Source organism: Pongo abelii, chromosome 2, assembly GCF_028885655.2.
Source record: "Pongo abelii isolate AG06213 chromosome 2, NHGRI_mPonAbe1-v2.0_pri, whole genome shotgun sequence".
Taxonomy (NCBI): Eukaryota; Metazoa; Chordata; class Mammalia; order Primates; family Hominidae; genus Pongo; species Pongo abelii.
In genome coordinates, this window is record NC_085928.1 from 19,451,766 (window position 1) to 19,466,491 (window position 14,726).

At 38.3% G+C, this 14,726-nt stretch overlaps 1 long non-coding RNA gene across 1 annotated transcript; it reads left to right on the forward strand.

Annotated features, from left to right (window-relative positions):
* The first annotated feature begins 1,198 nt into the window (after positions 1-1,198).
* On the forward strand, positions 1,199-3,115 carry LOC129058469 (uncharacterized). The gene is made up of 3 exons (XR_008523585.2): positions 1,199-1,365; positions 1,514-1,594; positions 2,964-3,115. It is a non-coding gene; the product is annotated as an uncharacterized LOC129058469 (long non-coding RNA).
* Positions 3,116-14,726: the final 11,611 nt, after the last annotated feature.

Genomic DNA, 14,726 nt, shown 5'->3' on the forward strand with positions numbered 1-14,726 from the left:
GCAAAGGTAAGTTGTAAACCGGACTCTTGCTAATTCTAAAACTTGTGCCTCACACAGTGGTGTGCTGGAGCCATCTTGTACTGGCTCATGACCGATGATTGTTAGCATCTCTTCCAAACTCAGTGTTCAGTGACATCAGGTTAGTTGCTTGAAATCTGCCACAATAGAAGTATTTATACCATGGAAATTGGCCAAGGCTAAATATTAGGGCATGGCTTTCTTTGCCAGAGAGTTGATTGTTATTTACCGACACACCACTGCCTATGTGTGTTTTTACAATATTGTTCTTTTATGAATGAAATGAGATTTTTAAATATCATGATTCTCCTAGAAAATCTGGATCATGTGATTACTATAGTGGTGTTAGGGGAAAAAGCTAAACTAAAATTCAGATGTCTGCACACTCCTGATTTAATGCTCTTTTTGACTTTTCTTGCTGGAATTTATTTTCTTTTATAATCTTAAGTCCACAAGTTATGTTTTAGACAAGGGCTATTTGGTTAAGGAATAGAAACTTACTCAATCCAATGTAAAGTGAAAAGAGAAAATATGTTGAGAAGGTCCAGCGGCACTGTGGATCTCCATCCCACAGAATACTGTAGCAGGAGGTGTGTCCTCCTGAGGGAGTGGAACATATAAACTGGAAAGTCAGTTCTGAGCACCTTGGCCTCATTGCTCTTGAACTTTCTAGCTTCATGTTGTTGCATCTCTTTGCATGTCCGTGTTGGCAGACCAGCTATTTCTGCTTCAGAGTGATATAGCCAACACCCTGATTCATTGGTATTCTCATTCCAAGCAAGTGCCACTAGGCTTACTGTTTTGAGCTCCCATTTTCCATTTTCCAGGAGAAAGACACTTAAGCCCAACAAGGGCCAGTTGTCCAATCAGCATGGATAGATGGTGAAAACAGAACATCTTAAAAGTAAGGCTATGGAAAGAGGTTTCTTTGAGAAGGCAGGAGTGACTGGGAAATATTCCTTGTTTTTAGTACAATGACTGGAAAAGGGGAGGTATGAAATACAGAGGAAGAAAAGCTAGATTGTAAGGAATCTGAGGGAAAAATCTGGGTCTTACTTATTTCTAAATATGTGACACCTCACCCTGTGTTTGGCATTCCAAAGACACTGAAAATAAAGTCCACAGGTAGCTCTTGTGGATGATTTTCCAAATAGTAAAAAAAATTAAAAAAAAAGTCTCCATAGGTAATTTTCATAATTTTATGTTGCCTCAGTGCCCTAATTTTCTCATATCAGAAGCAAGGCTTAATCACCCTGGACACAGCTTCTAGCTGTACACCACAGCCACTGGCTGGCTCAAGCCAGTGGCTGGAAAGAAGAACTTAGAGGCATCTCTCCTGCCTAGCAGGTGGGGCTGTCTGCTTTCCTGCTTCCTTTAAATGAACCACTAGGCATCTGCCCTCAAACTTGAAGTGACCCACAGTCTAATCCCTTATAAATACTGCTAGTCATTGCATGCTTCACTTTCTCTCTTTTTCTTTCTCCTTCTCTCTCAGCCTGACTCTTCATTCCTGCCTTGTGTGACCCAGGGATGGAGGACTGCCCTCCCAACTCATTATCCTCTTTGCCCAGGAGCTGTAAGTAAAAATCTTGAACTTGCTTCCTATTCTGGTGGTGTACTGAATTTATATTTTCCATCTGAAGAAATAGGGGCTACCCTAGACCAGGTTTTCTTCAGGATGCTGGGAAGAACACAGGGTTGGGCTCCCAGCGCTGGAGCAATGGTCAGGCAGGCATAAACTGGACATGGGTCAGACGAGAGCCACAGGGATGTCTGTCAGTACAAACAAGTTTACAACTAGCCATTAGACTGTCTGCCAGGCAAAAGAAGGATCCTGTGAAAGGCACACTGTAAATGCCCAAGTTCAGCTCCCCTTTATTTCCCATTAAGGCAGCGTTGCTCACAGCTCTGATACTGGAACCCCTATTTAGCCGAGGGCGCTGAAAACTGTTTCTTCAAAAGAGAAAATAGAAGGCTAGTAAATAATTCTATAAACAAAACCATTCTAGTGGTCAATACAGATTATTACCAGTGAGATCCATATGGGTCATCAAAGGGATTATGATGTCATTTTCAACACCCAGCTGTAACCTTCAGTTGGAAGTCCAGTTCAACATAAAAGTTTACCATTTTCAAGTCCCCTCCCACACTGCTTTACCCCCTTACAAGGTTATGACTAAAAGCAGAACCATTTAAAATAATCATTTTATGAAATTACATGAAAATAGAAGAAATCATGTCCAAATTGAGGAAAATGACCATGTTTTTCATATTCAATCTTCAGAAAATAGCTTTTAAAATAAGTGGTATACCATCCTTACTTTTTTCTAGATAATGAGGAGCAAAATATGTGCCCTCAGGATCAGGAGCCCTAGAGTTCAAATGATCAGTGAAATTGTAAAAAATTCTTACCCTGCATGTTGAACTTAAAATCTCATAAGAAAAGATTTTATTTGTGCTATTAGAATGTTACTGCCTAAAGCCTTCACTTTTCCAGAAAGCATTGTTAAGATTTAAAATAATTGCCATAAAAACCAGTCTACATTTTTCAAAGTTTGAATAATGGTGGCTTGGTCTGAGAATTTGAATTTATTTTTTACTATTTTCATTATATGAATTTATTAATACTTTACCTTTAAAATGCAATGAATATAATTCAACTGTTAATTTTGCAAGAACTGATTTTTTACACTGAGCACATCTACTCACAGCACATCTTGCTTTTAACTTCCATGTAACATAACCTTTTCTGCTTAAGCAACTCTTCTAGTGACATTATCACCATCTCACTAAGTTTATTCTTATATGGAATTGCAGCCTGCTAGGAACTGGAGGAGGTACGTTCTGGTTGACTTGTTTTAAGATCATATAAAACAATTGATTACTCTATTCTTTCTAACTTATCTTCCTCTTCCTTTCTCTTGTTTCCACCTTTCCCTTGCCAGGTGTGAGACAGATGGTCATGCAGTGGAGAATAAACAAGACCCTTTAATCCAGCTGGTGCTCTGCTTGTCTCACTTGCGGTGTTGCATGTATTCGGCTGCCAGTGGGAATCCAGGGGACTGTGTGGTAAGGATGAGTGGGGACATATGCTGGGCTGACTTTTCTCCCGGGACACAGTGGAATGGCCATGCAAGTTGTTAAAATACTAAAATATTTTTGCACTAGTTGATAAATAACAACTGGTTAGGGCCTCTTAACACTAAGCTGTTCCCTTCACCCACAACCCTGGATTCCTGTGTCCCAACTCTGGGATATTTGGACCTGCCTTCTCACATCCAGTTGGATTGATACCTGGTACAAAAAGAAGCCTTAGGACTTCTTTTACTGCTTTTTAAAACCACTTATATCTATTTGTTTTTATCCTATATGCAACCCAACTAATTCTTATATATGTTAGAATAGTAGTTGTTTTAGTCCATTTTGCATTCCTTTAAAGGAATACCTGAGACTGGGTAATTTATAAAGAAAAGAGGTTTGTTTGGCTCACAGTTCTGCAGGCTGTACAAGCATGGCACCAGCATCTGCTTAGCTTCTTGTGAGGCCTCAGGGAGCTTTTACTCTTGGCAGAAGGCGAAGGTGGGGCAGGCATGTCACATGGTGGGAGAGGAAAAAAGAGAAGGGGGATGCCAAGCTCTTTTAAACAACCAGCTCTTGCCTGAACTAATAGAGTGAAAACTCATTTATTACCACAGGGAAAGCACCAAGCCACTCATGAAAGATCCACCCCATGACACTAACCCTCCCACCAGACCCCACCTCCAACATTGAGGATCACATTTCAACAAGAGATTTAGAAGGGACAAATATCCATATTATATAAGTAGTCAAAAGCACAATTTCTGGTGTTATGAAACCTCTCTCTCTATATATATGTCTGTGTGTGTGTGTGTGTACACACATAGACACAGTATACATATATGCAAATCTCAGCCTAGCTATGAACCAAGTTCCTTAATTTTCTTATTTTATTTTTATTTTTTTGAGATGGAATCTCACTCTGTCACCCATGCTGGAGTGCAGTGGCTCTATCTTGGCTCACTACAATCTCTGCCTCCCAGGTTCACGCCATTCTCCTGCCTCAGCCTCCCGAGTAGCTGGGACTACAGGCGCCCGCCACCACGCCCGGCTAATTTTTTTTTTTTTGTATTTTTAGTAGAGACAGGGTTTCACCGTGTTAGCCAGGATGGTCTTGATCTCCTGACCTCGTGATCTGCCCACTTTGGCCTCCCAAAGTGCTGGGATTACAGGCGTGAGCCACTGTGCCCGGCCCAAGTTCCTTAATTTTCTTGAACCTTAATATCTTCAATTATAAAATGTAGAATATAATAATGTTTGTCTTGCAGAGTTATTGAGATGATTAAGTGAAATAATATATGTAAAGTGTTAGCAATGTTCCTGGCAATAAGTAAATTTAACATTAATTATGACTATCATTGTTTTCATGCTGCTTCATGCTCAAAGGTAGCCCTGTGAAATGTGTTCATCTCTATCCAGCTGCCCAGAAATCAAGGTTGAGATTGTCAACGTTAAGCATTCTTCCTTACTCTGAAATCTAATTCAAAACTTACTAGAGTTTAGTTCAATATCTAATATATTTTACTTATCAAAATTGTTTTCTTATTTTATAAAGTTTTCGTTGCAACAGTTCCTGAAACTTCTGCATGTCAATGCCTCATTACACATACACAACTCCTCTTCACACATTCTCTTTTCTTCTGTGTGCTTATTGTGAGCCATGCCCACTCCCACTTCCCTCTTATTGTTTACCTATTTTCTCCCTCCTGGAATTCTCTTTCCATTAATTCTAATCTTTATGATTTAAGGCCACTGTAAATTCCTGTCTCCTCTGGAAAAGCCTCCCCAAATATCCAGTCTCAATAATGCCTTCTCTTTTGGCCTTTAGCAGAATTTATAGCTTTGGATCCCCACTTTAAAACCAATTCACTCCATTGTTTCCAGTGAGTCTTTTCTTTACAACTAGATTGTACATGTCTTGAAGGCACGGACCTGAGTTTAGGCAGTCATAGGAAGTATCATAACGGGGTTTAAATGGCCAAGCATTTTTTTGAGAGGTCACAAGGAGTATGGGCTTTCCAAAACATAAAAGCACTTCAGACAGAGAAAGGAAAAGTATTTCTTATAAGTTGATAAGCAAAGCAGAGCATGTTAAAACAAAACAAAACAAAAACCCCTTCTTGGAATTAGAACGGATGGAGCAAGATGGCTGAATAGAAGGCTTCACCAATTGTCCCCAGCCCGGTCCCCACAAGGACACCAAGTAAACAACTATCTACATGGAAAAAACACTTTCATAAAAACAGAAAAACTGGTGAGCATTCACAGTACCTGATTTTTAACTTTTTAACTTCATAGCACTGAAAGATGCACTGAAAAGGTGGAAAGAGCAGTCCGGAATCCTCATGGATACCACTCCTCCCCACCCTCTGCAATCCCCATTGCAGAGTCTTGGTGCAGAGAACATCTTTGAGCACTGAGGGAGGAAGAACACAGCAATTGTGAGGCATTAAACTCAGTGCTATCCTGTTAGAGCAGAAGCAAAAACGCGAACAAACTCAGCTGATGCCTGCCCACGGAGGGAGCTTTGGAACCAGCCCTAGCCAGAGGGGAATTGTAAATCTCAGTGATTATTGGAGCTTGAGTGCCTGCAAACCTCGCCACAGAGGGCTCCAGTGCACTGTGTGTCCAAGTAAACGTGAAAGGCTAGCCCGTAAGGACTGCAATTCTTAGGCAAGTCCTAGTATTGAACCAGGCCCCCAGGCAGTGGACAGTGGACAGCGGGGAAGGGGATGCGACCTACTGAGACACCAGCTGGGACAGCCAAGAGAGTGCTGGCAACTCCCCTCCTCTAACCCTAGGCTGCAGAGCTTGAGGGTCCAAAAGAGACAAATTTTTTTCTGCTTCAGGAGAGGAGGGGGAAGAGTGGGGAGGACTTTGTCTTGCATCTTGGGTACTAGCTCAGCCACAGCAGGATAGGGCACCAGGTAGAGTTGTGAGGCCCCATTTTAGACCCTAGATTCCAGATGAGATTTTTAGACACATCCTGGGCCAGAAGGGAACCCACTGCCTTGAAGGAAAGGACCCGGTCCTGGCAGCATTCATCATCTGCTAACTGAAGAGCCCTGGGGCCCTGAATAACCAGTATTGATACCCAGGTACTATGTTGAGGGCCTTGGGTGAGTCTCTGAGACTTGCTGGCTTTCGGTGAGACTCAGTACACTACCCATATGTATAAAATATTATTAGAGCTAAAGAGAGAGCTAGGACCACATACAATAATAGTGGGAGACTTCAAGACCCCACTTTCAGCATTAGATGGATCTCCCAGACAGAAAATCAACAAACATCAGACAGCACTAAAGACCACATGGATCTAGTAGATATTTACAGAATGTTTCATCCAAGAGCTGCAGAATACACATCCTTTTTCTCAGCATGTAAATCATTCTCAAGGATAGACCATATGTTAGGTCACAAAACAAGTCTTTAAACATTAAAAAAATTGAAATAATACCAAGCATCTTCTCTGACCACAATGAAATAAAAGTAGAAATTAATAAGAAGACTCTATGGTACATGTGCGCAACGTGCAGGTAAGTTACATATGTATACATGTGCCATGCTGGTGTGCTGCACCCACCAACTCGTCATCTAGCATTAGGTATATCTCCCAATGCTATCCCTCCCCCCTCCCCCCACCCCACAACAGTCCCCGAAGTGTGATGTTCCCCTTCCTGTGTCCATGTGTTCTCATTGTTCAATTCCCACCTATGAGTGAGAATATGCGGTGTTTGGTTTTTTGTTCTTGCGATAGTTTACTGAGAATGATGGTTTCCATTTTCATCCATGTCCCTACAAAGGACATGAACTCATCATTTTTTATGGCTGCATAATATTCCATGGTGTATATGAGCCTAAAGTATTATAATAATAATAATAATAATAATAAAAAGAAAAAAAAACAAAAAACAAAAAACAAACAAACAAAAAAGATTATGGTTAGTCTTTGTGGTGGATCCTGTGGCTTGGTTCCCTTAAACATGTATTCCAACCTCTTTCTTCTGGGACATCTAGTACTGTAATGCTTAGAGATTAAAAAGAAAAAGTAAAGCATTAAAAAAAAAAAGAAAGAAATTAATAAGAAGAGGAATTTTGGAAACTATACAAATACATGGAAATTAAAGAATATGCTCTTGAATGACCAGCGTGTCAATGAAGAAATTAAGATGCAAATTAAAAAATTTCTTGAAACAATTGATAATGGAAACACAACATACCGAAACCTATGGGATACAGCAAAAGCAGCACTAAGAGATAAGTTTATAGCCATAAGTGTCTACATTTTAGGAAGAAAAACTCCAAATGAACAATCTAACAATGCATCTTAAAGAACTAGAAAAGAAAGAGTAAACCAAACTCAGAATGAGTAGAGGAACCGAAAGAAAAAAGATCAGGGCAGAAATAACTGAAACTGAAATAAAAAAATCCAGAGGACAATGAAACAAAAAGTTTGTTTGTGGAAAAGTTAAACAAAAGTGACAAACCTTTAGCCAGACTAAGAAAAAAAGAGAGAAGATACAAATAAATAAAATCAGAAATGAAAAAGGAGACATTCCAATTCATAGTGGCTATGAGCAACTGTATGAAAATAAGTTGGAAAATCTAGAAGAAATGGACAAATTCCTAGATACATACAATTTTCCAAGTTTGAACTTGGAAGAAATCCAAAATCTGAACAGACCAATCACAAATAATGAGATTGAAGCCATAATAAAAAGTCTTCCAGTAAAGAAAAGCCTGGGACCTCATGGCTTTGCTGCTGAATTCTACCAAACATTTAAAGAACTAATAGCAATTCAATTCAAACTATTCCAAAAAATAGAGGAGGGAATACTTCCAAACTCATTCTACGAGGCTAATACTACCCTGATACCAAACCAGACAAAGACACATCAACAAAAGAAAATGATAGCCCAATATCTGCATGAATATTAATGCAAAAATTCTCAACAAAATACTAGCAAACCAAATTCAACAATGTATTAGAAAGATTAGTCATCATGACCAAGGAGGATTTCTCCCAGGGATGCAAGGATGGCTCAACTTATGCAAATCAATGAATGTGATAGATCATATCAACAGAATAAAGGATAAAAATAATATGATCATTTCAATTGATGCTAGAAAAAGCATTTGATAAAATTAGACATCCCTTCATAATAAAATTCTTCAAAACACTGGAGATAGAAGGAACATATCTCAACATAATAAAAGCCATACACAATAGAACCATAGTTAGTATCATACTGAATGGGGAAAAAGTGAAAACCTTTCCTCTAAAACCTGGAACATTACAAGCATGCCCACCATCAGCACTGTTATTCAACATAGTACTGAAAGTCCTAGCTAAAGCAATCAGACAAGAGAAAAAAATAAAGTGCATCCAAACTGGAAAGGAAGAAGTCAAATTATCCTTGTTTATAGATAATATTGTCTTATTTGGAAAAACCTAAAGACTCCATAAGAAAACTATTAGAATTGATAAACAAATTTAGTAAAGTTGCAGGATGCAATATCAACATACAAAAATCAGTAGCATTTCTATATGCCAATAGTGAACTATGTAAAAAAGAAATTTAAAAAGTAATCCCATTTACAGTAGTCATAAATAAAATTAAATACCTGGGAACTAACCAGAAAAGCTAAATATCTCTGTAATGAAAACTACGAAACACTGATGAAAGAAATTAAAGAGGACACCAAAAAAATGGAAAAATATTCTATGTTCATGGATTGGAAGAATAAATATTGTTAAAATGTCCATAATACCCAAAGTAATATACAGATTCAATGTAATCCCTATGAAAATCCAATGACATTATTCACAGATATAGAAAAAAAATCTTAAAATGTATATGGAACCACAAAAGACCCAGAATAGCCAAAACTATCCTAAGCCAAAAGAAAAAATTAGAGGAATCCCATTACCTGACTTCAAATTATACTACAGAGGTATAGTAACCAAAACAGCATGGTACTGACGTAAAAACAGACACATAAACCAATGGGACAGAATAGAGAATGCAGAAACAAATCCACACACCTACAGTGAACTCATTTTTAACAAAGGTGCCAAGAACATACACTGAGGAAAAGACAGTCTTTTCAATAAATAGGAAAACTGAATTGATATGCAGAAGAATGAAACTAGACCCCTATTGCTTGCCATATACAGAAACCAAATCAAATCAAAATGCACTAAAGACTTAAATCTGGCCAGGTGTGGTGGCTCACGCCTGTCATCCCAGCTCTTTGGGAGGCCAAGGTGGGCGGATCACCTGAGGTCCGGAGTTTGAGACCAGCCTGGCCAACATGATGAAGCCCCATCTCTACTAAAAATACAAAAAATTAGCCGAGCATGGTGGTGGATGCCTATAATCCCAGCTACGCGGGAGGCTGAGGCAGGAGAATCACTTGAACCCAGGAGGCAGAGGTTGCAGTGAGCCAAGATTGTGCCATTGCACTCCAGCGTAGCTGACATGTGTGAAACTGTCTCAAAAAAAAAAAAAATAAAAAAATAAAAAGACTTAAATCTAAGACCTCAGTGTCTCTTTAGGTCATCTCCAGAGGGAAAGAAATCAGAAATATTCCCTGAATATTACCAAATGCATGTCTTACAATTAAGTCTTCTCAGACTTAATGGACTTGATATGGGTCTAGTGTCCATCCCTGAACCAGTCACTGTGGCCAGGGGGATGGAGTGTGCTGATTGGCTTAATCTAATTCATGTGCTATCCTCTGATATCTTGGGTTGGAGTCAGGTTCACTGAAAATACACAGGCTAGGATTGGGGAGTACAGATCCTTAAACAAAGGAAACTCTTGTTATCACAAGAAAGGAGTATTTGCTGACAGGAATGTGTCCTACAGCTATTGGTTCCTTCTTTATTCCATGCTATTTACATCCCACCTCAGAATGGACAAGTCTTTGTATTGGTACTTTTACTCTAACAGTAGAGAATTTTCATTATTTCATGACCACCCAGAATTTGGACTTTAGTTGCAAAACTTCATAAACTATGTTTCTGTGTTCTTAATTTGCTGCTATGTAGATTGCACAACATCAAAATGAAGGGTGCTTGAGCAAAAGGCAGAGACCTTGTCTATCTGCTTCTCTGTTTTGTCCCCAGTACTTAGTAGTTTTTCAATAAGTGCTTATAGACAAAATAGAGATTTCCTCTCCTTCAGTGCACTCCCTGCAAAAGGTGTGATTCTTATTACCCAGGAATGTGTCCTTTGTTTCTCAGCCATTCTGGGAGGAGGTGGTAGTAGTAAGAGCTTTGCAGACAGCCTTGATCTTTGTTGGGAAGAATACACTTCTCGGGAATGCTACTTGAAGAGTGCCTGCTTTACGTGAAAGTTACTGACTATAGGTTACTTTATATGTCTCACACATAACAGATATTTCCCTTTCTTGTAGCTTCTCTGGGGTTTCATTATTTAACTTGCTCATGCCCATTGACCATGAGCTACTATTAGCTGGGCCCTAATATCCATTGGTACAAATAATAGTTTTGTAGTGGCACTAATGGTTTTTCTAGATTTGACGGAAGGAAGAAAATGAGACTTTGCACTTCTGAACCTTTTGCCAGTAGATACCACTGTTTATATACAGATTGTGTGTGTGTGTGTGTCATTCTTACTGTTTTATGTAATTTTCTTCCAGGTAACAATCATAGGGCCATAAAGGAGTTTTGGAAGAGGGTTGCAGTTTTTATCCAAAGGCTAGAAATTTACGGATGTTTCTTTGATTTTTGATTGTGTAGACCCTACAATTGGCAAACCCAGAATGAGCCACAAAGTGGCAAACTGAGGTCTCTTTTCTTGATGTGTAGCATCCCTTACCTGGATATGGCACAGCATGGTTCACAGGACTCTCATACATCAGTGCACTTGTTCCTTCAATCCTTATTAATAGTCGTGTGAGGTAGCCAGGGCAGGGATTATTATGCTCATTTTACCCAATGAGGAAACTGAGATTTAGACAGAAGTTACATGATTTATTGAAACTTCACAGTTAATGGTATACAGAACTGGATCCAATTCAGGCTTCTAGCCAGTTTCCTAGCCTAGAAGCTTTTCCAGATTAGGTGTCTCATCTTTACAGTTAATTGTAAGCCCCTGAAGGAAGGGCCTTGTTGACATTCACTCTGCAGTTCTTACGGAATCACCCTTAGCTGTCTATGCATCCACACTGGAGTCTCAGCTTCCACACTGAATTTGAAGCAACTGGAATTTTCACTAGGAGGTTCTGCGTAGTGCCAGGGAAGACCCACTTTTTCTTCATCATGATCACCTGCAGTGTAACATTTTTGAACTGACTGTCTTCCATATCTCTTCATAGGCTGGGTACACTCTTCCTTTCTTTGTGTGACCTTTAGGCCTCCTTTTATCATGAGGCTGACTTGAATGAAAGAGATGAGTAGCAATACATATTTACACTCTGCAGTATAAGGGGTTTCCCAGCTTACCAACATCCAGGGAAATAGGTTGATTCATTTAGTTTTATATTTTTTAATCAGTATGAAAGTATTAAAAAATACATTACTGAAAATTTAGAAAATTGACTATATTTTTTCTTATACATATTGTCAGAGTATTAATAAGCATACATGAATATTGTATTTTACTTTCCATTTAATTTTTTTATAAGTATTTTTACACATTTCAACACAGTCATCATTGAGCACCTACTATGTGTGAGGTGCTGATCTAGGCTGTTTTTAATGGTCTTTTTAGTCGATAAACTATAATTTACTCAACCATTCATCTATACATGTACATTGTTTCTGATTTTTCCACTATTGTGAATGGAAGGGCAATGCACATATTTGGAGATACAGCTTTTTCTATACTTTTATTAAGATAGATTTTAGTAAGTGGAGTTACTGGGTCAAAGAGCATGAATATTTTCATGGCCATTAGTACTTATTGTAAATTGCTTTCCAGAGCTAGTTTTCAAATTTACAGTGCTATCACTATTGTATAAAAATATCAATTTCACTGGACCCTCCAGAGCATCTGATTTTATCATTTTAAAAAATGCTAAGAGGCAAAGAATGGTGTCATGTTTTTTCTTTTTTTTTTTAACTTGCATTTTGTTGCTTAACTTGGGAAGGCTGAACATTTTTTGCATATTGTGTTTTTTAGTTTATATGTGAATTGCCTGTTTTCTTTTTAGGGTACTAGATTTATAAACGGTGTCATTGCAGGTTAAATTAATAGCCGCAGCAGCCAGATTCTTGAGAATGACCAGCCCTCTCATGTGACAATTTTGTTTCCTTCCCTTGTCCTCACCTTATTGCAGGCTAATATAACAGTGGCATTGTTGCATCTATTTCCACAAAGATGTTAATGGTCCCTTTTCCCTCTGCTTTGACAAAGCAGCTGTGAAGGAGCCAGGATGCCAACATGCAGGAACTGCCGCAGGAGAAAAACCCACGGTGGTAGGAAATTACCCTAATAGGGTGAAAATTAAGAAACGACCCATGGCATAGCCTGTTTCCAGGATACAGGCGGTGTTTTCACATCTTAGCAATTATTCTCTTAGAATCAATTTGGTGGTTCCTTTTAAAAAAATTAGATTTGAACTTGAAGAGGGTTAAAGAGAAAAGGATAAAAGCTTGGAAAATATTTAATTTTGTTTAATAAAGAAATCATTCTTGTCTTCGCTAGTCAATAGAAAATGTAGCTCTTTTAAACTTTTCCTTGGTATTTCTTATTTTGTGCAAAAACAAATAGTATCATTTTAGCTTATACATGTTGGAGCTCAGGTAGAGGTAGACACCTGCAGAAGGAAAGAATCAAAGCCTTTTTATTGTTCATTTGCAGAAAAAGTACAAGGGCTGTCAGGCCACTGATTGGTGGTGATGTTTTGGTGCCCAAGAGGTAGCTGCCCTGGGGTTGGAGAGGTAGAGTGGAGGATGCTAAATAGCCATTGCTTCAGCAATTGAGGAGCAGGCGTGTGTGCAGCCACCTGCTTCTGTGTCAGGAGTGCAGAGCCTGAGTCTCTTAATGCTTTTCCTCCTCATGCCCCAGTCACTTTCTTACACATCTACCCTTAAAACTTCTGTAGAAAGGGCCATTCAGTTGTCTCTGTTTCAGTGACCCTCTTTTTTGCTTTGAGTTATAAGTCTTGGATTGACTAAGGAATCTGACAAGCACTGAAAAACTATTCTTTTTTATAGAGAAAGTTCATTGTTTATTTGTTATCTCATTTTCATTCCATGCACCTTTTTTTTGGCACATGATAAATCTGAGTTAAACATGGAAACAATTTTTATTTAAGGGTATGGCCTGTGTTTGGTTGGCTAAAGGTGTAGATATTTAGCAGAGGAAAGCAACAACTAGTACTATGTGGCAAACTCTTGGAGGCAAGGTCATGCTTTGCTCAACTCTGCACTCTGCATTCTTGGCACAGAGGAGACACTCAGCACCTGTTTATTGAGCTGGAGTAAGTACCATGAAAAGCAGCTTTCCTTTTATTCTCTGAAGCTTCCCTCTGAGGACAAGTAGACTGCCATTAGTGTATTCAATAGACTCAATTTAATTTTAATGAATTCATAGAAATTCTGCCCATTCATAGCATCATCAGTTTCAGAGTTTGAAGAGATCTTGGAGCTCAGTGTCTCTACACTTCCCTCTGTAATTGTCAGGACTCAGCTACAAAAAAGACTAAAAATCTAGAAACAATGGGTAGAACTAACAAGCTGGGATTTAATAGAGATTCAGTCAGCACTCTGTAAACATTTTTTGAACATATTCTGTGTGAAAAGCTAGTTGAGAATGAGATTTCAAAAGCCCTTGATCTCAGTTTCTTAAACATAAACAATAGGGGTAGATTTAAAGTCTGTCTTCAATTTTACAAAAGAAAACAATCAATAGCATGTATTCATTCATTTATTCATGTACTCAATTATATTTATTATTCATTCATTGGCAAAGCCAATATAGGCACAGTAGATGATGGAAAAGACATGACTAAGTAGAAAAGACCCAGTGGTTTTTGTCAACCAACCCAGCTTGAGTGCTTCCGGGGTGGGTCATATATTTTAAAATAGCTCCCTAAAAACTTCTTGTTAAATATATATATATATTTTTTAAGTTTTAATTTTTGTAGGTACATAGTAGGCGTACATATTTATGGGGTACATAAGATGTTTTGGTATAGACATGCCATGTGAAATAAGCACATTTTGGAGAATGGGGTATCCATCCCTTGAGCATTTTTTTTAGTTACAAACAAGTTACATTCTTTAAGTTATTTTAAAATATACAATTAAGTTATTATTGACTATAGTCACCCTGTTGTGCTAGCAAATGTTAGCTTTTATTCAATCTTTCTAATCATTTTTTGGTACCCATTAATCATCTCCACCTCCCATATACTGGTCCTAGTTCTACCATGTGAAAACTATAGAGAAATTATAATTTCTTTCCACATTATAACTTTGTGAATACTTGTCTGAAATCCCTTCTTATCTTTAAAAACTTAGTTGAGTATCGCCTCCTCTATGAAGCCTCTGTAAAGCTCCTCAGAGAGTTGTTTCTTCTGCTATTTTAGATCAAACTGGAGTCCTAAAACTTACTGTGTGTTAGAACATCCTAGGGAACAATAAAAATAGAGAT